Genomic DNA, 23,845 nt, shown 5'->3' on the forward strand with positions numbered 1-23,845 from the left:
ATTCATTATGTTTGCACCACACTCAGTGCTCCATGCAATCCGTGCCCTCTATAATACCCATCATCTGGTACCCGGACCTCCCATGCCCATTCAAAACCCTCAAATTGTTTTTCAGAGTCCATAGTCTTTCATGGTTCACCTCCCCTTCCAATTTCCCCCAACTCCCTTCTCTCTAAATCCCCATGTCCTCCATGCTATTTGTTATGCTCCACAAATAAGTGAAACCATATTATAATTGACTCTCTCTGCATGACTTATTTAAAGCACCATTCTTACCAAGTTCAGCAATGATTTGACTTTATAAATACCTTCTTTTCAAGTTTACCAAATATGTTTTAAATTCAATCATTTACATGCTTTAATTCTACTTGGATTCTCAGCAGCTTTGACAAAATCATTACTTCTACCTTATTGAAGCACTTTAATGTCTTGGCTAAATGACCTCATTAAACTCACAGAACCTTAGTTTCTCATTTATAAGTGAGGATAATTATCATGCAGGACTGTTATATGATCCAGTGAAGTAATATATATAAGATATCTACCAGTGTCTGGCTTTTAGGATGGACTCAATCTAGAGAAGCAGACATAGTAATAATCAACATATCAAACATTTTAATCTTATCTCTAGGTCTCATCTATGCTTTATGAGGTGCAAGTTAGCAGGAAGGATTCCTACTTTATATACCCTTTAAGCCAATAACTGAGCACAAACATAGTAAAAATTTTGGAAGATAGCAGTACATATTTACTAAAATAATTATTTAATTCAATTGTTGACTCAAGTTCTGTTTTTTGGTTTGTTTTTAACTAAAAAATAAACTAATGAGTTTATATCTTTCTCTCTCAGTATGACAGGTGGAAAATTGACCATGATATCATTTTATACATAATGTAGCCATTTTGTTGTCAATTGGTTAGAAAGCTCTTTCAGCACCCATCTGGTAGATCATATTGAAGACTTAATTTCTTCAGACGTTGGAGCAGCAACTTATCACTGGGGAGACAGTAATGAAGTCTCTGAATACATTTATATTTTCTCTCTGCACTCAAACTGTGTTAATTAACAAATCATATTTTATCTGTATATGTTGTAATTCATCATATTAAGAGGTTTAATTATAGACAAATTGTTAAATTGGTTGTTTATGTAGACATGCACTTTCCTAAGAGTGAAAATACAAAATCCATAGATATCAAATTTAATACATTTCTTATTGATATCCTCTAGCACAAATTACTCAATGTACTCCAAAATATATATTTATAATGATTTATATCCCCCGTATATGGCACCAATTCTAATCTCCATTTGTCAGAATTATGTGAACTTTTATTTCAGCTTTTGTTATTTTTTATTAACAGTAGACTCCCTCAATTCAACCCATTACAAAATTTATACATTTATTTCCTTCATTCCTTTCAATCCAGTGATGTGATATTCACATAACTGCAGAAAAAGAAAATTAGTTTCATAGTAGCAAAGTCATTGCTATATGAGACTATAATTTTGAAAAAAAATAGTAGAAAGCAAATGTATTCCTTTAAAAACCAACATAAATATTATTTTTTACAATGACTCATCTGGATCTTATTTCATATCTGGTCTAGCTTTTTTCCTTTTAAAAGCTTCACTTTTACTCACTTGCCCTCAAATATAACTTATTCTCTCGAATTTTCCTTTTATTTCATTGGTAATACTTTTTCAAACTTCTTTGCTTAATTTTCCTCCATTATCTGGACTGCAAGTAAGAGAAAGTCTCAGAATTAGGTCATGTTCTCATTTACCATTACATTCACCCTCTAGTAAGCTGTTTTACTGACTCCCACTGTTTTAAATACTATTCAAATGATGTTTACTAAAACTTTAATCTTCGAATCTGTTCTTCTACCTGAATTGCAGACCATTATATTCAACTGATTACTTGACATATCCACTTGGATTTCTTATACGAATATTCAACTGAGCATGTTCAAAAGTATACTGTTGATTCCCTGTTTCTTCAGTTGTACCTCCTAGACAAGAGGCCTCCATCTCATAAAATTGTAACGACATTCATCCAATTGTTCAGGCAAAAACAAAAACATTTGATTTTAACTATATTTTTAGCAACCAGTTCTCATCATATCGATAGATAATACTACTACTTGGTCGATTCATTGCCATTTCTTCCAGTATCCTAAATTAATCACCCTGTTTTCATTTCTTCTGCTATAAGTTAGCCATAATAATTCTTGAAAGAAAGACTTACCTTCTTTTTCCTCTGCTCTTTTTTCTGTTCTGATCAGAATGTTGTTCTTATTTCCTAAACATATAAATGCATCCTGAGATGCATTTGCTAAGCATTATGTCTATTTGCTATACATTATGCCTAAAACATACTAGATCAAAGTTACCCAGTTCCAATCTCAATAAAATAAAAAGTATGAGCTAGAGTGTACTCAGTGTCACTTCCTTGATAGTGATAACTTGCCTAGTTTCACCTTTAACTTACATTGTACTGCAAGTTTCCTTTCTTATTGTTGATTAGTGAGAGTTCACACATTTGACCACTCTGGTCTGTCACACTTTGACACTTTTTAATATTGACATGATTCATGATGACACTTCAATAACTTTCGTGACCAAAAATCACCTCACAGAGAGCCTTTCCCTGAAAAACTTATATAAAAGAGTCCACTATCTATCCCTTTTCAACTTTATTTTTCTTGACAACACTTATTATGCAAACAACATGTCTTTTATACCCACACAACTTATTATTTACATTATATGACTTTACTTTTCTAATTTCTGTATTAATCTGACCTCACTATTCCAGGAGACTTACTTGGGAATAATAAAGGAAAAACAAAACAAAACAAAACAAAAAATAACTTTATAGTTTAGTTCACCAACTTCCCAAAAATCCAATTAAAATGAAATTCAGGTGTGTTAAAAAAAAAAATGCTAAAAAAAAAAAAAGAAGAAATTCAGGTGGGCCAGGAAATACAAGAAGAAATAAAAATGTACATGGAAACAAAGGTAAATAAAAATGCAACAGTCCAAAACCACTGGAATGCAGCAAAAGCAATTCTAAGAGAAACTTTTAAAGTAATATAGGCCTACCTCAAAAAGCAAGAAAAATGTCAAATGAACAACCAAACTTGTACCTAAAGGGTTTAGAAAGAACAATAAAAACAAAAACCCTAAAAGCCACAGAAGGAAGGAATAACAAAAAATAGATAAGAAAAACAAAGGATATAGAAACTAAAATAAATAAATAAATAAATAAATAAAATAAAACAGATCACGGACACCAGGAACTGCTTATTTGAAAAAATCAGTAAAATAGATAAACCTCTAACAAGACCTACAAAAGCAAAACAAAACAAAAAACAAATAAACAAAAATGAGAGAGAGAGAAAGACTCAGATAAATAAAATCACAAGTGAAGAGATAATAAAAAGCAATGCCATGCCATAGAAAAGCAAATATCATAAAAGAATATTATGAAAAACTATATGCCACAAATTGAATAATCAGGAGGGAATGGATAAATTCCCAGGAACATATAAACTACCAATACTGAAAGAGGGAGAAATTAAAAACAAAATAATGAACAGATAGATAACCAGCAAAAAAATTGAATCAGTAATCAAAAATTCCCAACAAACAAAAGTCCAAGGTCTGATGGCTTTACAGGCAAATTCTATAAAAGATGTGAAGAAGAGTTAATACCTATTATTCTCAAACTATTGAAAAAAATAGAAAAGGAAAGAAAAGGTCCAAATCAATTCTGTGAGGTCAGCATTACTCTGATATCCAAACCAAATAAAGTCTCTCTCTCAAAAAATAATTATAATCCAATATATCCCTGATGAATATAAATGCAAAAATTCTCAAGAAAATACTAGCACCTTGGTGCTCATTTGGTTAAGATTGGTTAAGCATTTAGATCAGGTCATGATCCCAGGGTCAGCAGGAGAGTCTGCTTCTCCCTCTATCCCTCTTGTATTCTCCCTCTAATCCCTACTTGTATTCTCTCCCTCTCTATCACTAGTTCTCAAATTAATAAATAAAATCTTTAAAAACAGGAAAAAAAGAAAAGAAAACTAGCACACCAACTATAACAATACATTAAAAAAATATATGTTTATAAAAAATAAAAAAATTATACAAATTAAAAAATAAATTATCCACTATGATCAAGTGGGATTTATTCCTGGATTATAAGGATGGTTCAATATTAACAAATCAATCAATAGTATATAGCACATCATTAAGAGAAGAGATAAGAACCATATGATCATTTCACTAAATGTAGAAAAAGCATTTGGTAAAGTACAACATCAATTCAGGAATAAAATCCCTCAACAAAATGGGTTTAACAGGAACACACTTACTATGATAAAGACCAAATATGAAAAATCCACAGCCAACACTACCCTTAATGGGGGAAAAAAAAATGAGAGCTTTTCCCCTAAGGTCAGGAACAAAATGAGGATGTCCATTCTCACCACTTCTATTTAACATAGTACTGAAAGTCCTAATCACACCAAGCAGACAACAAAAATATATAAAAGACCTCCAAATTGGTAAGGAAGAAATAAATTTTTCACTATTTGCAGATGACATGATACTTTATACAAAACAAACAAACAAAAAACTCTAAATACTCCACCAAAATGCTAGAATTGTTAATTTCAGTGAAGGATACACAATTAGTATACAGAAATTTGTTGATTTCTATATAATAATAATTAAGCAGCAGCAAGAGAAATAAAGAAAAAAATCCCATTTATAATTGCATCCAAAATAGTAAGACATCTAGGAATAAACCTAACCAAAGAGGTGAAAGACCTGTAATCTGAAAACTACAAAACACTGACAAAAGAAATTGAAGATGACACAAAGAAATGGAAAGACATTCCAAGAACATGGATTGAAGAATCAAATATTGTTAAAATGTCTATACCACCCAAAGCAAACACAGATTTAATACCAGCAGCATTTTTCACAGAACTAGAACAATGAATCCTGAAATTTGTGTAGAATCCAAAAGACCCAGAGTAGCCAAAGTAACCTTGAACAAGAAGAGCAAAGCTGGAAACATCATAATTCCAGACTTCAAATTATTTTACAAAACTGTAGTAATCAAAACACTATGGTACTGGTACAAAAATAGATGCATAGATGAATAGAAAAGAACAGAAAACCAGAAATAAACCCACAAATACATGGCCAATTAATGTCTGACAAAGAAAGAAAGAATATCCAGTGTGGGGTCGGGGGGAGCAGTCTCTTCAACAAATGGTGTTGGGAATACTGGGCAGCAACATGCAAATGAATGAAACTGGACCATTTCCTTATATTATACATGAGTAAATTCAAAATGGATTAAAGACCTAAATGTGAGATCTGAAACCATACAAATCCTAAAAGAGAACACAGGCAGTAACTTCTTTGGTATCAGCTATAGCAATTCCTCATAGATACGTCTCCGGAGGCAAGGGGAACAAAAATAATAATAATAATAAACTATTGTGAGTACATCAAAATAAAAACTTCTGCACAATGAAGGAAACAACCACCAAAACTGAAAGACCTATAGTAAGGGAGAAGATATTTGTAAATGACATATCTGATAAAGGTTCAATATCCACGCAGCATAAACTCCTCCAGTCCCATCCATGTTGATACAAAAGTGGGGTATTCATCCTTTCTGATGGAGGCCTAATACTCCATTGTATATATGGACCATATCTTCTTTATCCATTTGTCCATTGAAGGGTATCATGGTTCTTTCCACAGTTTGGCAACTATGGCCATTGCTGCTATGAACATTGTGGTACAGAAGGCCCTTCTTTTCACTATAGCACCAGTATCTTTCGGGTAAATACCCAGTAGTGCAATTGCAGGGTCATTGGGTATCTCTATTTTTAATATCTAAAGGGATCTCCACACTGTTTTTCAAAGTGGCTGCACCAATGTGCATTGCCAATCAACAGTATTAGAGGGTTCTCCTTTCTCCACATCTCCTCCAAAGCATCCTATTTAGTGTCTTGTTAATTTTGGCCATTCTAACTGGTGTAAAGTGGTATCTCAATGTGGTTTTGATTTGAATCTCCCTGAGAGCTAATGATGATGAACATTTTTTTCATGTGTCTGTTAGCCATTTGTATATCTAATTTGGAGAAGCATCTGTTCATGTCTTCTGCCTATATATATATATGTGTGTGTGTGTGTGTGTGTGTGTGTGTGTGTGTTTGGGGGGGGATGTGATTATCTGTTTTGTGTTTGTTGAGTTTGAGGAGTTCTTTAGAGATCTTTGATATCAGTCCTTTGTCTGAAGTGTCATTTGCATATATCTTCTCCCATTCTGTGGGTTGCTGCTTTGATTTATTGACTGTTTCATTGGCTGTGCAGAAGGTTTTGATCTTGATGAAGTCGCAAAAGTTTATAAAAATAAACTTTTATTTCCTTTGCCTTTGGAGACATATCTTGAAAAAAGTTGCTGTGGCCAATGTTGAGGAGGTTACTACCTATGTTCTCCTCTAGGATTTTGATAGATTCCTGCCTCACGTTGAAGTCTTTTATTTATTTAGATCTTATCTTTGTGTATGGTGTAAGAGAATGTTTGAGTTTCACTCTTCTACACATAGGTGAACAATTTTCCCAGCTCCATTTATTGAAAGACTCTTTTTTTTCAAATATATATTTTTTCCTGCTTAGTCAAATATTATTTGACCATAGAGTTGAGGGTCCATATCTTGGCTCTATCTACTCTGTTCCACTGGTCTATGTGTCTGTTTTTGTGCCAGAACCATGTTGTCTTGGTGATCACAGCTTTGTAGTAAAGCTTGAAATCAGGCAACATGATGCCCCCAGCTTTTTTTTTTTTTTTCTTTTTTAAAATTACTTTAGCAATGTGGGGTCTCTTCTGATTCCATACCAATTTTAGGATTGTTTGTTCCACCTCTTTGAAAAATGTGGATGGAATTTTGATCGGGATGGCATTGAAAGTATAGATTGCTCTAGGCAGTATAGACATTTTAATAATGTTTATTCTTCTGATCCATGAGTGTGAAATGGTCTTCCATCTTTTTGTGTCTTCTTCATTTCTTTCAGGAGTGCTCTGTAATTCCTTGAGTACAGATCCTTTACCTCTTCGGTTAGGTTTAGGTTGCCAATTTCTTTCTGGTTCAGTTTTGGAAGTTTATAGTTTTCCAAGAATGCATCCATTATATCTAGGTTACTTAACTTATTGTCATGTAATTTTGATAATAATTTTGATGACTTGGTGTTAGTCATGATCATTCATAATTTTATTATTTTGGGTCCTTTCTCTTTTCTGTTGGATTAGTTTGGCCAATGGTTTATAGATCCTATTGATTTAAAAAAAAAAAAAAACGCTTCTAGTTTTGTTGATGTGTTCTAATGTATCTCTAGATTCTATCTCATTGATCTCTACTCTAATTTTGATTATTTCTCTTCTTGTGTGTGGATTTGGCTTAGTGTGTTGTCTGTTCTCCAGTTCTTTAAAGCATAAAGAGAGCTGGTGTGTTCCAGATTTTTCAGTTTTCTTGAGGGAGGCTTGGATAGCTATGCAATTTCCCTTTAGGACCACCTTTGCCTTATCCCATAGGCTTTGGACCAGATTATTTTCATTCCTATTGGTTTCCATAAACTGTTTAAGTTCTTCTTTGATTTTGTAGTTGATCTAAACATTTTATTTAATCTAAACATTTTTAAGCAAGGTGGTCTTTAGCTTATAATTGTTTGAATTCCTTCCAAACTTTTTCTTGTGGTTGAGTTCCAGTTTCAAAACATTGTAGTCTGAGAATATCCAGGGAATACTCTCATTATTTGGTGTCAGTTGAGCCCTGATACCAGGGCTCAACCAGTATATGGTCTATTCAAGAGAAAGTTCCATGTGCACTTGAGAAGAATGAGTATTCTGTTGTTTTAGGGTGGAATGTTCTGTATATATCTATGAGGTCCATCTGGTCCAATTTCTCATTCAATGCTCTTGTCCTTTATTGATTTTCTTCTTGGATGATCTGTCTATTACTGAGACTGGCATGTTAAGATCCCCAACTATTAATGTATTCATACCAATATGACTCTTTATCTTGAGTAACAGTTGTCTTATATAGTTGGCTGCTCCTGTATTGGGGTCATAAATGTTTACAATTGTTATATCTTCTTGGTGGATAGATCCTTCAAGAATGATGTATATCTCTATATCTCTGATGGCAGTCTTTAATTTAAAATCTAATTTATCTGATATGAGAATCATTATCCCAGCTTTCCTTTGAGGCCCATTGGCATGAAAGATGTTTCTCCATCCCTCCATTCCTCCACTTTTAGTCTGGATGTACCCTCAGATGCAAAGTGGGTCTTATATACAACATATGGATGGGTCCTATCATTTAAACCAGTTTGCACCCCTGTGCCATTTTATGGCATTTAGGCCATTCACATTGAGAGTGATTTTTGAAAGATATTTTTATTGGCATTATGTTGCCTGTGAAGTCTTTGTTTCTATAGATTATCTCTGTAAATTTCTGTTGTATAACACTCTTGGGTTATTTCTTCTTTTATAACCCCCCCCCTTAATATTTCTTGTAGTGCTGGCTTGGTGGTCCCATACTTTTTAAACCTTGCCAGTCTTGGAAGCTCTTTATCTCTCCATCCCTTTTGAATGTCAGCCTTGCTTGGTAAAGTATTCTTTGTCTCATGTTCTTCTCATTTAGCACCCTGAACATGTTTTGCCAGCCCTTTCTGTCTTGCCAGGTTCTTGTGGACAGGTCTGACGTTATTCTGATGGACCTTCCTCTGTACATAAGGAGTCTCTTCCCTCAGCTTCTTTCAGAAGCTCCTGTCTTAAATTATGATTCATCAGTTTTAAAATCGGGTGTCTCACAGTCTTTCTAGATTCTATGATATTGGGGGGGTTAATATTTTTTCATCTAGGACACAAACAGTGGTTCCATTTCCCAACTGGGAAAATTTTCATGGAGAATTTGTTCAATTCTATCTTCTAGTCTTCTTTTTTTTCTCCTCCATCTCAGGGATCCCAATAATTCTGACCTTGGAACATTTCATAGCATCATTTATTTCTCTAATTCTGTTTTCATGGCTTCTAAGCTCTTTGTTCCAGGACTCCTCCTGATCTTTTTTCTCTATCAGTTTGTCCTCTAAATCACTAATTCTATCTCTGCCTTGGTTACCCTAGCTCTTAGAGTATTTAGGTAAGATTGGATCTCAGTGATAGCATTTTGAACTTTTTCCTGGGTGGCTTTCACTTCTGCCTTTAGAGATTCTATGTTGTCACTAATTGTTTTCTCCAACCTAGCCACTTCCTGGATAATTGTTACCCTGAATTCCCTTTCTGACATACTGTTTATGTCCACATGAAATAGTTCTGATAAAGAGGGCACAGTCTCTGAATTTTTCCTTTGTTGTATGTCCCTACTCCTAGTCATTTTGGTGAGAGGTGTTTGAAGGGATCTATAGCTGAATATATCAACTACAGTCCAGGCAAATTGCACCCAGGAATGCTTCAGGGCAATCATAAGTCTCCACCAAAAAGAAAGAAAAAAGAATTTTAAAAAGAGAGAGAGAGAGAAGAGAAGAGCCAGTCAGAATGAGTCCCGAAAGTAAGATTTATAAGGTATACAAACAAAGAGAGACAAACAAAAGACTAACAAAAGTAAATTACAAAGAAAAACAAATAAATAAATAAATAGAACCTGGCCAAAATGAACCCAAGTATGAGAGTTATGTAATACCAGAACAAAAACAAATACACAGAAACACTAACAGAGGAAAAACATGGGAGGTTGGTTATAAATTCTCAATGTGGGTGAGGAAGGTTATTTTTATTCTTCCTGACTATACCTTGGTATCTTTGTTAAAAGACTCAACTTTCCAGACATAAAAGGAGATTAAAACTGGTTTATATATAGGCATAGTATTGATTAAGGAAAGAGAATTACCTTGAAGCTTATATCTATATGTATATTTAAAAAAATAGAAATTCAAAGAAAAACACAGGCATATGTATGAAAAAATTCAAGTTAAGAGGTTACTTTGGAATTTTTTGTATTGAACCTCTCATTGGAATGGTAAATATGTTTAAAAAACAAGAATTATGAGAAAGAATTAAAAATAAAAGTTATATATATGAAATATACAGGTTTTAGGAGAATACTAGGAGCTTAATATCTTATTTTCCCCTGATATTGGGGTTTTACAGTTTTATGGGGAGCCTGTGGTGGTTGTCCTATCATTCTTTAGTCTGGTTTTCTTTTCTTTTTTTTTTTTAAGATTTTATTTATTTATTTGACAGACAGAGATTACAAGTAGGCAGAGAGGCAGGCAGAGAGGAGGAAGCAGACTCCTGGCTGAGCAGAGAGCCCGATGCGGGGCTCGATCCCAGGACACTGGGATCATGACCTGAGCCGAAGGCAGAGGCTTTAACCCACTGAGCCACCCAGGCGCCCCTTGTCTGGTTTTCTAGTGGAGGGGCCTGCCATGTTGTTTTTCAGTCAGTCTTGCTTGGGTTGAGTCCTCTTTCTCCCTATTAAGTAGCTAGGCTTTGTGGAAACCAGTTTTTCAGGCTTTTGTTCTTTAGAGGTTTTTGTTCTTTGATAGCTTTTTGTGGCTTTTTGGAAGTTTAGTGGAAAGCAAACTGCACCCAGACCTCCTGTCAGAGAGAAGCCTCAGCCTGCTCCCATCTGGATGGTCCAGAATACACAGACTCCCCCTCTGCAAACTCCAGTGAGCCTTCCAACCTCCCATAGGCAGTGCACATGCCCCAGCCACCATCTCAGGGGTAGCTGTCTCTGCACACTTCTGCCACTAAAACCATGAGCATTATTGGTCCAGGGAGCCTGCTTTCAGTATCTGCCTTTGCTGGGACTGCTGTCTGGTATCCAGACTGCCCAGGAGATCCCAACCAGAGATAGCATGCTGAGATTTTCAAGCCTGGGCTGGGAGTGTTCAGACTCTTTGTGGGTCCTAGATACCACTGACTAGAACCTACGTGGAGCTCTCCCAGGGGAGGGTGGGAAGTGCCATTCAGGCCCTGAGTGCACAGTGCCCATATAGAGTGCAACAGGTTGTGGTTGTAGAGAGTGCTGATTGGCATCCACACCAACTCTCTCACATGCACCAGCAGGAAGTGCACCTAGCCCAGCTCTGGTGCAAGCAGCAGAAAGCTAGGGGCTCAGGGACCACTGCCTGGTGGTGAGAGAGTGAGGCTTTACCACAATCCATCTGGCACACATGTCACTGGCATTGGCTGTCCTGGGTCCTTGGGCTTAGGCCCATGCCCATGACCGTCGGGTTCCTTAAGATATTTTGCTCTTTTTGAGTGCTTTTAACCAGACTCCAAGTTAATGCTTGTCCTAAATCACAGGGCACTCTCATATTCTGGTATTACTTTCCAATGGATCACTTTTGATGGCTCCCTCCCCCTTTTGTTTATCCTCTGATATCAGTTTGAGTGTTCCCATTCTGCTTTACCTGTCCACTGGTGTCTTCTGCCCCCATAAAGATCCAGAAATATATAATCCTATATCTCAGGCTGATTTCTTGTGTGTTAAGAGTGTTCTAGTGGATAATTAGCTCACTTTAAGGGACTGGTTGAAACAGGGTGTCCTCCTTATGTACCATCTTGCCTTGAGCTGAATCAGAAGTATTTAATTAAAGAAGCTCAACCATATTGGCCACAACCAATTGGATCAATGATAAATAAACAAAAACAAAGCAAAACAAACAAAGAAGATCAATAAACAAGTAAAAATCAACTATTTTTAGACAGTGAAAATATTATAATAATTGGTGTATGTCATCATACATTTGTCTAGAACTCATACAATGTATGACACATATGAACCATAATTTTTGAATGATAATGTGTAAGGATAGGTTTATCTCTAGTAAAAAGCATGCCATTCTGGGGCACTTGAGCAGCTCATTTGGTTGGGCATCACACACTTGGTTTCAGTTCAGGTGATGATCTCAGGGTTGTGGGAATCTAGTCCCCTCAGTGGGGAGTCTGCTTCTCTGTTTCTCCCTCCTCCTATACCCCTTCCCCTGCAATCTCTCTTTCTCACTCTCAAAATAAACAAACAAATTAATTAATTAATTAATTAAATCTTTTAAAAAAAAGTGTACCATTCAGCAAGTCATGTTAATAATGGCAAAGACTATGTATGTAAGAATATATGAGAAATCTCTACACCTTTCCCTCAATTTTGTTGTAAATCTAAAGCTCTTATAAAAATAGGCCTTTAAACAAAAGTTTGCTAATATTGTAACTTATGTAGAAAATAAGGCAAGAATACTAACTTACAGTTTTAGTTACTCTCTTGCCATAACTTTTAAGTGTATTTAGACATGTCTTGTATCAGGAGAACTAGAGGGTATTCTATATATTTCAGACAGAAAGCATTTGGCCTATTAAAAACAATGAGGCAACAAGAGTAGATGATGTTATTAGGGGATCTATTTCAGAATAGAGTTCCAAGGTGAGTTGTTCTCAAAAGCCACCCTGGAACTTCTGTAAATACCCAACTACACGTGTCTGGTTGTAACTTAATTCCGAGAATAATAGCTTCTCCTTTGTTTTAGCTTTCAAATTGTCAGCCAGTGCCTCTAATTAACTGAATCTGATCCAGAACTTTACTAGGAAAGGGGAAATGGGAATTATAGTTTTTCTAAGTTGCAGAAAAGACATTAATAAGTAGTGGCAGTGATTTTAAGTTTATAATAGATATTTCAGGACACACACACACACACACACACACAGATTTAGTTGTAAATCTGCTCATCAAATTCCAGAAAAGCCTTTCCTGCCTAGAATTTTTACATTTTGATTGTTTATTATTTTCCTTGCTTCTTTGCAGAAGTGACGGTCTGAGTCAGATGAAAAACTGCAACATACCAAAAGAGTAAATACATGAACATCATCCATGCTCATTTCATCGATTGCATAACAAAAATTACAGCATGATAAAACTTCCAGGTTTTTCTTTTTTTTTTTTTCCTTAGGATCAAAAATTTGCAAGGTTGAAAATTAAAATATCAGAGGTAAATTTACTTGAAATTTGTCTTTGTTCTTGCCATGTTGATTTTGGTTGCACTGAAATTACTTAGGTTAAGTAGAAACACCTGATTTTTACATATAAAAGAAAACATTTCCCAACATGTCCTAACACATTTTCCAAAAGGACACTTTTAAAAAAAAAAAGATGTATTTATTTATCTTTAAATAAATATAAAATTTATTTTATAGAAAGAGAGCATGCATTGTAGGGGAGGGTGGCTGAGATTTGCTGATGAACTTGGAGCCCAGTCTAGTGTCAATCCAACGACCCAGGAGATCATGACCTTAGCTGAAACCAATAGTTAGATGCTTAACTGACTGAGCCACCCATGTGTTCTGGAAACATTTTTTAATGACCAACTAACTAAGTGAAGTCCCATAACTTGGGTTAGTAGGGAAATAAAACACTTAAATTACAATAATAACCCAGGCAATACTCTGTAAATAAAACTCTTTCCCATTTATCTCAGTCTGGAAAATACTAGCACTTGGGTTTCCAAAATTCCTAAGACATATTTATTATTATTATTATTTATTTCTATCTTCTCTTTGCAACTTAAATCACTTAACTTATTCAAATAACTCACGGGAGGAGTCAAGATGGCGGAGAAGTAGCAGGCTGAGACTTCTTCAGCTAGCCGGAGATCAGCTAGATAGCTTATCTAAAGATTGCAAACACCTGAAAATTTATCGGCAGATCGAAGAGAAGAAGAACAGCAATTCTGGAAACAGAAAAACAACCACTTTCTGAAAGGTAGGACCGGCGGAGAAGTGAATCCAAAGCGACGGGAAGATAGACCCCGGGGGAGGGGCCGGCTCCCGTCAAGTGGCAGAGCAACCGCGCACAAAATCAGGACTTTTAAAAGTCTGTTCCGCTGAGGGACATCGCTCCAGAGGCTACCCGGGGCAAAGCACACACGGGGTCAGCGTCGCCTCAGGCCCCGCAGGGTCACAGAAGGATCTGGGGTGTCTGACTGTCGCAGAGCTTGCGGATATTGGAACGGGAAAGCCGGCTAAGAGAGCCAACAGTAAGCTCACAGCTCGGTGTTACCTTGAACCAGTCGCAGGCTCGGTGAGCTCGGAGCGCGGCCGGAGGTCAGGCAGACGGGAGTAACTGGGCGCTGTTCTATGAGGGCGCACTGAGGAGTGGGACCTTGGGCTCTCGGCACCTCTGGGCCAGAGACCAGGAGGCCACCATTTGTATTCCCGTCCTCCGGAATTCTACGGAAAGCGCGCTCAGGGAACAAAAGCTCCTGAAAGCAAACACGAGCAGATTACTCACCCCGGCCCGGGTAAGGGCGGTGTAATTCTGCCTGGGGCAAAGACACTTGAGAATCACTACACCAGGCCCCTCCCCCAGAAGATCAACAAGAAATCCAGCTGAGACCAAGTTCACCTACCAAGGAGTGCAGTTTCAATACCACGGAGAGCAGCAGAATTCCAGAGGAGGAGAAAGCCAAGCACGGAACTAATGGCTTTTTCCCTGTGATTTTTTTTAGTCTTGCACTTAATTTAATTTTTTTCTTTTTCATTTTTTGTTTTTTTTTTCTCTCGCCTTTGGGTAAAAAAATTTTTTTAACTGTTACCTTTTTCTTTTTTAACGATTTTTTACTAGTTTATCTAATATATATATTTTTTCTTTTTTATATTTTTCTTAGGTGTTTTCTCTTTTTAAAAATTCTTTTCTTTTCTTTTTTCTTTCTTTCTTCCTTTTGGAACCTCTTTTTATCCCCTTTCTCCCCCCTCACGATTTTGGATCTCTTCTAATTTGGTTAAAGCATATTTTCCTGGGGTTGTTGCCACCCTTTTAGTATTTTACTTGCCCCTTCATATACTCTTATCTGGACAAAATGACAAGATGGAAAAATTCAACGCAAAAAAAGAAGAAGAGACAGTACCGAAAGGTAGGGACCTAATCACTACAGACATTGGTAATATGTCAGATCTAGAGTTCAGAATGACAATTCTCAAGGTTCTAGCTGGGCTCGAAAAAGGCATGGAAGATATTAGAGAAACCCTCTCGAGAGATATAAAAGCCCTTTCTGGAGAAATAAAAGAACTAAAATCTAACCAAGTTGAAATCAAAAAAGTTATAAATGAGGTGCAATAAAAAATGGAGGCTCCCACTGCTAGGATAAATGAGACAGAAGAAAGAATTAGTGATATAGAAGACCAAATGACAGAGAATAAAGAAGCTGAGCAAAAGAGGGACAAACAGCTACTGGACCACGAGGGGAGAATTCGAGAGATAAATGACACCATAAGATGAAACAACATTAGAATAATTGAGATTCCAGAAGAAGAAGAAAGAGAGAGGGGAGCAGAAGGTATACTGGAGAGAAATATTGGGGAGAATTTCCCCAATATGGCAAAGGGAATGAGCATCAAAATTCAGGAGGTTCAGAGAACGCCCCTCAACATCAATAAGAATAGGCCCACACCCCGTACCTAATAGTAAAATTTACAAGTCTCAGTGACAAAGAGAAAATCCTGAAAGCAGCCCGGGAAAAGAAGTCTGTAACAAACAATGGTAAAAATATTAGATTGGCAGCTGACTTATCCACAGAGACCTGGCAGGCCAGAAAGAGCCGGCATGATATTTTCAGAGCACTAAACAAGAAAAACATGCAGCCAAGAATACTATATCCAGCTAGGCTATCATTGAAAATAGAAGGAGAGATTAAAAGCTTCCAGGACAAACAAAAAATGAAAGAATTTGCAAACACCAAACCAGCCCTACAGGAAATCTTGAAAGGGGTCCTCTAAGCAAAGAGAGAGCCTACAAGTGGTAGATCAGAAAGGAACAGAAACCATATACAGTAACAGTCACCTTACAGGCAATACAATGGCACTAAATTCATATCTCTCAATAGTTACCCTGAATGTTAATGGAATAAATGCCCCTGTCAAAAGACACAGGGTATCAGAATGGATAAAAAAACAAAACCCATCTATATGTTGCCTCCAAGAAACTCATTTAAATCCCGAAGACACCTCCAGATTTAAAGTGAGAGGGTGGAAAGGAATTTACCACGCTAATGGACATCAGAAGAAAGCAGGAGTGGCAATCCTTATATCAGATCAATTAGATTTTAAGCCAAAGACTATAATAAGAGATGAGGAAGGACACTATATCATACTCAAAGGGTCTGTCCAACAAGAAGATCTAACAATTTTTAATATCTATGCCCCCAACGTGGGAGCAGCCAACTATATAAACCAATTAATAACAAAATCAAAGAAACACATCAACAATAATACAATAATAGTAGGGGACTTTAACACTCCCCTCACTGAAATGGACAGATCATCCAAGCAAAAGATCAGCATGGAAATAAAGGCCTTAAATGACACACTGGACCAGATGGACATCACAGATATATTCAGAACATTTCATCCCAAAGCAACAGAATACACATTCTTCTCTAGTGCACATGGAACATTCTCCAGAATAGATCACATCCTCGGTCCTAAATCAGGACTCAACTGGTATCAAAAGATTGGGATCATTCCCTGCATATTTTCAGACCACAGTGCTCTAAAGCTAGATCTCAACCACAAAAGGAAGTTTGGAAAGAACTCAAATACATGGAGACTAAACAGCATCCTTCTAAAGAATGAATGGGCCAACCGGGAAATTAAAGAAGAATTGAAAAAAATCATGGAAACAAATGATAATGAAAATACAACGGTTCAAAATCTGTGGGACACAACAAAGGCAGTCCTGAGAGGAAAATATATAGTGGTACAAGCCTTTCTCAAGAAACAAGAAAGGTCTCAGGTACACAACCTAACCCTACACCTAAAGGAGCTGGAGAAAGAGCAAGAAAGAAACCCTAAGCCCAGCAGGAGAAGAGAAATCATAAAGATCAGAGCAGAAATCAATGAAATAGAAACCAAAAAAACAATAGAACAAATCAAAGAAACTAGGAGCTGGTTCTTTGAAGAATTAATAAAATTGATAAACCCCTGGCCTGACTTAACAAAAAGAAAAGAGAAAGGACCCAAATAAATAAAATCATGAATGAAAGAGGAGAGATCACAACTAACACCAAAGAAATACAAACTATTATAAGAACATACTAAGAGCAACTCTACACCAACAAATTTGACAATCTGGAAGAAATGGATGCATTCCTAGAAACATATGAACTACCACAACTGAACCAGGAAGAAATAGAAAGCCTGAACAGACCCATAACCAGTAAGGAGATTGAAAGAGTCATTAAAAATCTCCAAACAAACAAAAGCCCAGGGACAGACGGCTTCCCGGGGGAATTCTACCAAACATTTACAGAAGAACTAATTCCTATTCTCCTGAAACTGTTCCAAAAAATAGAAATGGAAGGAAAACTTCCAAACTCATTTTATGAGGCCAGCATCACCTTGATCCCAAAACCAGACAAGGATCCCACCAAAAAAGAGAGCTATAGACCAATATCCTTGATGAACACAGATGCGAAAATACTCAACAAAATACTAGCCAATAGGATTCAACAGTACATTAAAAAGATTATTCACCATGACCAAGTGGGATTTATTCCAGGGCTGCAAGGTTGGTTCAACATCCGCAAATCAGTCAATGTGATACAACACATCAATAAAAGAAAGAACAAGAACCATATGATACTCTCAATAGATGCTGAAAAAGCATTTGACAAAGTATAGCATCCCTTCCTGATCAAAACTCTTCAAAGTGTAGGGATAGAGGGCACATACCTCAATATCATCAAAGCCATCTATGAAAAACCCACCGCAAATATCATTCTCAATGGAGAAAAACTAAAAGCTTTTACACTAAGGTCAGGAACACGGCAGGGTTGCCCATTATCACCACTGCTATTCAACATATTACTAGAGGTCCTAGCCTCAGCAATCAGACAACAAAAGGAAATTAAAGGCATCCAAATCAGCAAAGAAGAAGTCAAATTACCACTCTTCGCAGATCATATGATACTATATGTGGAAAACCCAAAAGACTCCACTCCAAAACTGCTAGAACTTATACAGGAATTCAGTAAAGTGTCAGGATATAAAATCAATGCACAGAAATCAGTTGCATTTCTCTACACCAACAGCAAGACAGAAGAAAGAGAAATTAAGGAGTCAATCCCATTTATAATTGCACCCCAAACCATAAGATACCTAGGAATAAACCTAACCAAAGAGACACAGAATCTATACTCAGAAAACTATAAAGTACTCATGAAAGAAATTGAGGAAGACACAAAGAAATGCAAAATGTTCCATGCTCCGGGATTGGAAGAATAAATATTGTGAAAATGTCTATGCTACCTAAAGCAATCTACACATTTAATGCAATTCCTATCAAAGTACCATCCATCTTTTTCAAAGAAATGGAACAAATAATTCTAAAATTTATATGGAACCAGAAAAGACCTCAAATAGCCAAAGAGATATTGAAAAAGAAAGCCAACGTTGGTGGCATCACAATTCCGGACTTCAAGCTCTACTACAAAGCTGTCATCATCAAGACAGCATGGTACTGGCACAAAAACAGACACATAGATCAATGGAACAGAATAGAGAGCCCAGAAATAGACCCTCAACTCTATGGTCAACTAATCTTAGACAAAGCAGGAAAGAATGTCCAATGGAAAAAAGACAGCCTCTTCAATAAATGGTGCTGGGAAAATTGGACAGCCACATGCAGAAAAATGAAATTGGACCATTTCCTTACAACACACACAAAAATAGACTCAAAATGGATGAAGGACCTCAATGTGCGAAAGGAATCCATCAAAATCCTTGAGGAGAACACAGGCAGCAACCTCTTCGACCTCAGCCGCAGCAACATCTTCCTAGGAACAATGCCAAAGGCAAGGGAAGCAAGGGCAAAAATGAACTATTGGGATTTCATCAAGATCAAAAGCTTTTGCACAGCAAAGGAAACAGTTAACAAAATCAAAAGACAACTGACAGAATGGGAGAAGATATTTGCAAACGACATATCAGATAAAGGACTAGTGTCCAGAATCTATAAAGAACTTAGCAAACTCAACACCCAAAGAACAAATAATCCAATCAAGAAATGGGCAGAGGACATGAGCAGACATTTCTGCAAAGAAGACATCCAGATGGCCAACAGACACATGAAAAAGTGATCCATACCACTCGGCATCAGGGAAATACAAATCAAAACCACAGTGAGATATCACCTCACACCAGTCAGAATGGCTAAAATAAGTCAGGAAATGACAGATGCTGGCGAGGATGTGGAGAAAGGGGAACCCTCCTACACTGTTGGTGGGAATGCAAGCTGGTGCAGCCACTCTGGAAAACAGCATGGAGGTTCCTCAAAATGTTGAAAATAGAACTGCCCTATCACCCAGCAATTGCACTACTGGGTATTTACCCTAAAGATACAAACGTAGTGATCCAAAGGGGCACGTGCACCCGAATGTTTATAGCAGCAATGTCCACAATAGCCAAACTATGGAAAGAACCTAGATGTCTGTCAACAGATGAATGGATCAAGAAGATGTGGTATATATACACAATGGAATACTATGCAGCCATCAAAAGAAATGAAATCTTGCCATTTGCGACAACATGGATGGAACTAGAGCGTATCATGCTTAGCGAAATAAGTCAAGCAGAGAAAGACAACTATCATATGATCTCCCTGATATGAGGAAGTGGTGATGCAACATGGGGGCTTAAGTGGGTAGGAGAAGAATCAATGAAACAAGATGGAATTGGGAGGGAGACAAACCATAAGTGACTCTTAATCTCACGAAACAAACTGAGGGTTGCTGGGGGGAGGGGGTTTTGGAGCAGGGCGTGGGATTATGGACACTGGGGAGGGTATGTGCTTTGGTGAGTGCTGTGAAGTGTGTAAGCATGGTGATTCACAGACCTGTACCCCTGGGGATAAAAATATATGTTTTTTAAAAAACAAAAAAACAAAAACAAAAAAAACTCACAAAGCCCTGCAAGAGGAAGAGTCAAATTAAATTGTTTGACCAGTAAATTTTTGAGAAAAACTTGATCTGAGTCACACCTTTTGCTCAATGCCACTATTTAATTTCTATTACTCATTTGGGGTATCCTTGCAGTCCATGAAGAACTATTATGAAAATTATTTTCAATATTAAAGAACAATAGTCCCTCATAGAAAAGACATCATAATAAATCCACAGAATAGTAATAATCAGTAACATAATTAAATATATAAAATGTATTCCAAATCATCTTATAATGATATTTTATTCTAATATTTAAGTTTTAATTCTGAGTGACCTGAAATTCTTCTAAAATGTAGGGCAGTGTTTTTCAATTAGGGATAACATTTTCCCTCCAGGGGGCAAATATCTGGAGACATTTTTAATTGTCATGACTTGCAAGTGGAAGGAGGTTGAAGGGAGATTTTTACTGGCATCCAATGGACAGAGGTCAGGAATGTTGTTAAACATCCTACAACATATCCCACACACAAATAATTTTCTGGCCTTAAATGCCAAATGTGCAAAGGTTACATATCCTACTCTAGAGTAATAAAATAGCACAAATTTTACCAGTAATAATCTCTTTTAGAAATCTTATCTTTTTACTATGTATTGATTTGCATACGTGATATTCAGCAAATTAAAGCACAAAACTGAATTTATTTTATAGATGTAATAGTGAAACATAAAAATTACTACTATGTAAAAAATTACTATTACATAAAATTAAAAATTTTGTATTTTAGAAAAACTAAGTATAGAAGATAATATATAGAATTTTGACCCTTACGATCATTATAGGTTTTTATTTCGTGAATTTGTTTAAAAGAAATTGTATTATAAAACAAACAGTAAATTTAAATTTAATTTTATTATATATGTCTCTAAGAGAACACAATGTAAAGAGTCTTAAATATTGATAAGTTTTAATGATAAAACAGTTATCGTTTAAAAAAATTATGAAAATATTAGGTAAGTAAGAGGTAATCTAAAAATATGATTGGCACTTGGGGTGGCTGTCAGTTAAGTGTCTGCTTTTAGCTCAGGTCATAATCTCAGAGTCCTGGGATCAAGCCCTGAGACAAGCTCCCTGCTCAGTGGGGAGACTGTTGTTCCCTCTCCCTTTGCACCCCTAACCCATGCTTCCTCTCTCTGTCATAAATAAATAAATAAATAAATAAATAAATAAAATATTTTTATGAATAAATAAAAATATGACTAAATTCAAAGCCAAAGAGAAGTTTGAGTTAACAGTTGTGAATCGCAAAGCTAATAAAAGAACCATAAATCTAGAAGAAGAATGTTTTACTGTACTTAACACTCATCTTAGTATTTTTTTTTAATTTTATTTATTTATTTGACAGAGATCACAAGTAGGCAGAGAGGCAGGCAGAGAGAGAGAGAGAGAGAGGGAAGCAGGCTCGATGCGGGACTTGATCCCAGGACCCTGAGATCATGACCTGAGCCGAAGGCAGTGGCTTAACCCACTGAGCCACCCAGGTGCCCCAACACTCATCTTAGATATAGTTACTGTGCAATGAATAATACCGTCTTCAGGATTACTCCTTAGATTCTTTAAGCAGATGTTACGGACCTCTTGTAAGTTTTATAGTTATCAAGAGGCATAACCCAAGCCAATCTATTTTTCTGGCCCACATAAAAGTAGGCCCAGTGTAATAGTAGATCCAGGTAAAATGATAATGGTCACAGTCACAACTGAGTATCCAATAGGCCAGTAGTAAAATCTAATGTTCAATGTCAAACATGGTGCGAGTTATTGGTGGTATTCCAATACACAATTTTTTTTTCACAGGAGTAGATATTTATTCTGAATATGATTTTCTCTGCCTGATAGACTTCTTCTAGTAATACTGTCCAAGGACTTATTGAGCACCCTATTTGTTTTTTCTGTATCCTACAAACTATTGCTGTTTATCAAAGTACTCATTTTAAAATTAAAACAAAACAAAACAAAACAGAAAGGCACTGGGGTGACATCCTTGATATTCACTGGTCATTCCTTATATCCCATCATCCAGAAAAAGTTGACCTAAAAATGTGGAATGGCCCTTGAAACATCACATATTATAGTAAGCTGGGAGACAGCACAAGGTTATAGTGCCAAAGTATTTGGTACATGCTTTGAAGCTGTGACTTAAATATGGTGCTGTTTCTCCCACTACCATAATATTTGGGTCAAAGAAGAAAGGTTAAGAAGGGAAGAGACACTCCTCTCTATTACATACTGGCAACAATTTTGCTTCTAGTTCCAGAGGACTTAAAATCTCCAAAGAAATTCTTCCACCATACAATATAACGATTGTTGCTTTGAATTAAATGTTCACACTGTCACCTTTTCAATATGCACTCTTCATGCCACTGAAATAGAAGAAAAATGAGTACTCTATTTATGATAATTTGTGATACTCTATTTGTGATCCAAATGATCAACAGGAAATGAGATTTGAGGCTTCACAATGAAGAATACATTGTATCTAAAGGAAGTTGTCTAGTACTATGATGCCTACTGATAAAAGTATTTGAAGTTTACAGTAATCAAATACAGGAATGACTCTCAAGGGCTCAGACTTTCTCAAGAATAAAGTTTTGGTCACTCGGTCTTAGGAAGAACCATGACAAGCTTAAATTCTGATTGAGAACAAAGACAAAATGAATTAGATAATGAAATGAGAGAGTTATAAAGAAAAATTGCAGTTTCACAGCCAGTTACAAAAACAAAAGGTAGAGTAAAAGCCTGTATTTTCTACAGTTTTCTCTTTCCCCACTCCATTTCCTTGCTTTATACTCTATTATGCAATGATAATGTTTATTTTTGTAGCTTATTCTGTAAGTACAGGTTAACCAGTTGGGATTTTGACTGAACCAGAGAGGAATGAACCTGATTAACATGGATTCCATGTCTAAATATTTTAGTATCTCCCTCTGGAGTGATAATGAGCATATTTATGTTTGTGTCAGAGATATTTGTATGGCTAACAGACATGAGAAAAAATGTTTGACATCACTTGTCATCAGGGAAATACAAATCAACAACACAATGAGATATCACCTCACACCTTCAGAATAGCTAAAATTAACAACTCAGGAAAAAACTAGTGCTGGCAAAGATTCAGAGAAAGGGAATCCCCTTACACTGTTGGTGAGAATGCAAACCAGTACAGCCACTCTGGAAAGCATCATGGGGGTTCCTCAAAAAGTTAAAAAAGAATTACCCTATGACCCAGAAATTGCACTACCAGGTATTAGCCCAAAGGATAAAAAATGCTGATTTGAAGAGGCACCTGTACCCCAGTGTTTATAGCAACACTATCAACAATAGCCAGATTATGGAAAGATTCCAAATGTCTACCAACTGATGAATGGTTAAAGAAGGTATAATATATATTTACACATAATGGAATATTATTCAGCAATCAAAAAAAAAGAAATATTAACATTAACAGCAACATGCATGGAACTAATGTATACTATGCTAAGTGAAATAAGTCAGTCAGTTAATGACAATTATCCTGTTTCACTCATATGTGGAATTTAAGAAACAAGATAGTTGAACATAGGGGAAGGGAAGGAAAACTAAAAAAAAAAAGATAAAAGCAGAGAGGGAGGCAAAACATAAAATATTCTTAACCATAAGGAACAAGTTAAGGGTTGGTAGAGAAGAGGGACAGTGGAAGGATGCATCAAATGGGTGGTGGGCATTAAAGAGGGCATTTGGGATGAGCAGTGGGTGTCATGTGTAAGTGATGAATCACTAAA

Source organism: Mustela putorius, unplaced genomic scaffold (genome assembly GCF_011764305.1).
Source record: "Mustela putorius furo isolate JIRA1106 unplaced genomic scaffold, ASM1176430v1.1 tig00000460_pilon_pilon_pilon, whole genome shotgun sequence".
NCBI classification, from domain to species: domain Eukaryota; kingdom Metazoa; phylum Chordata; class Mammalia; order Carnivora; family Mustelidae; genus Mustela; species Mustela putorius.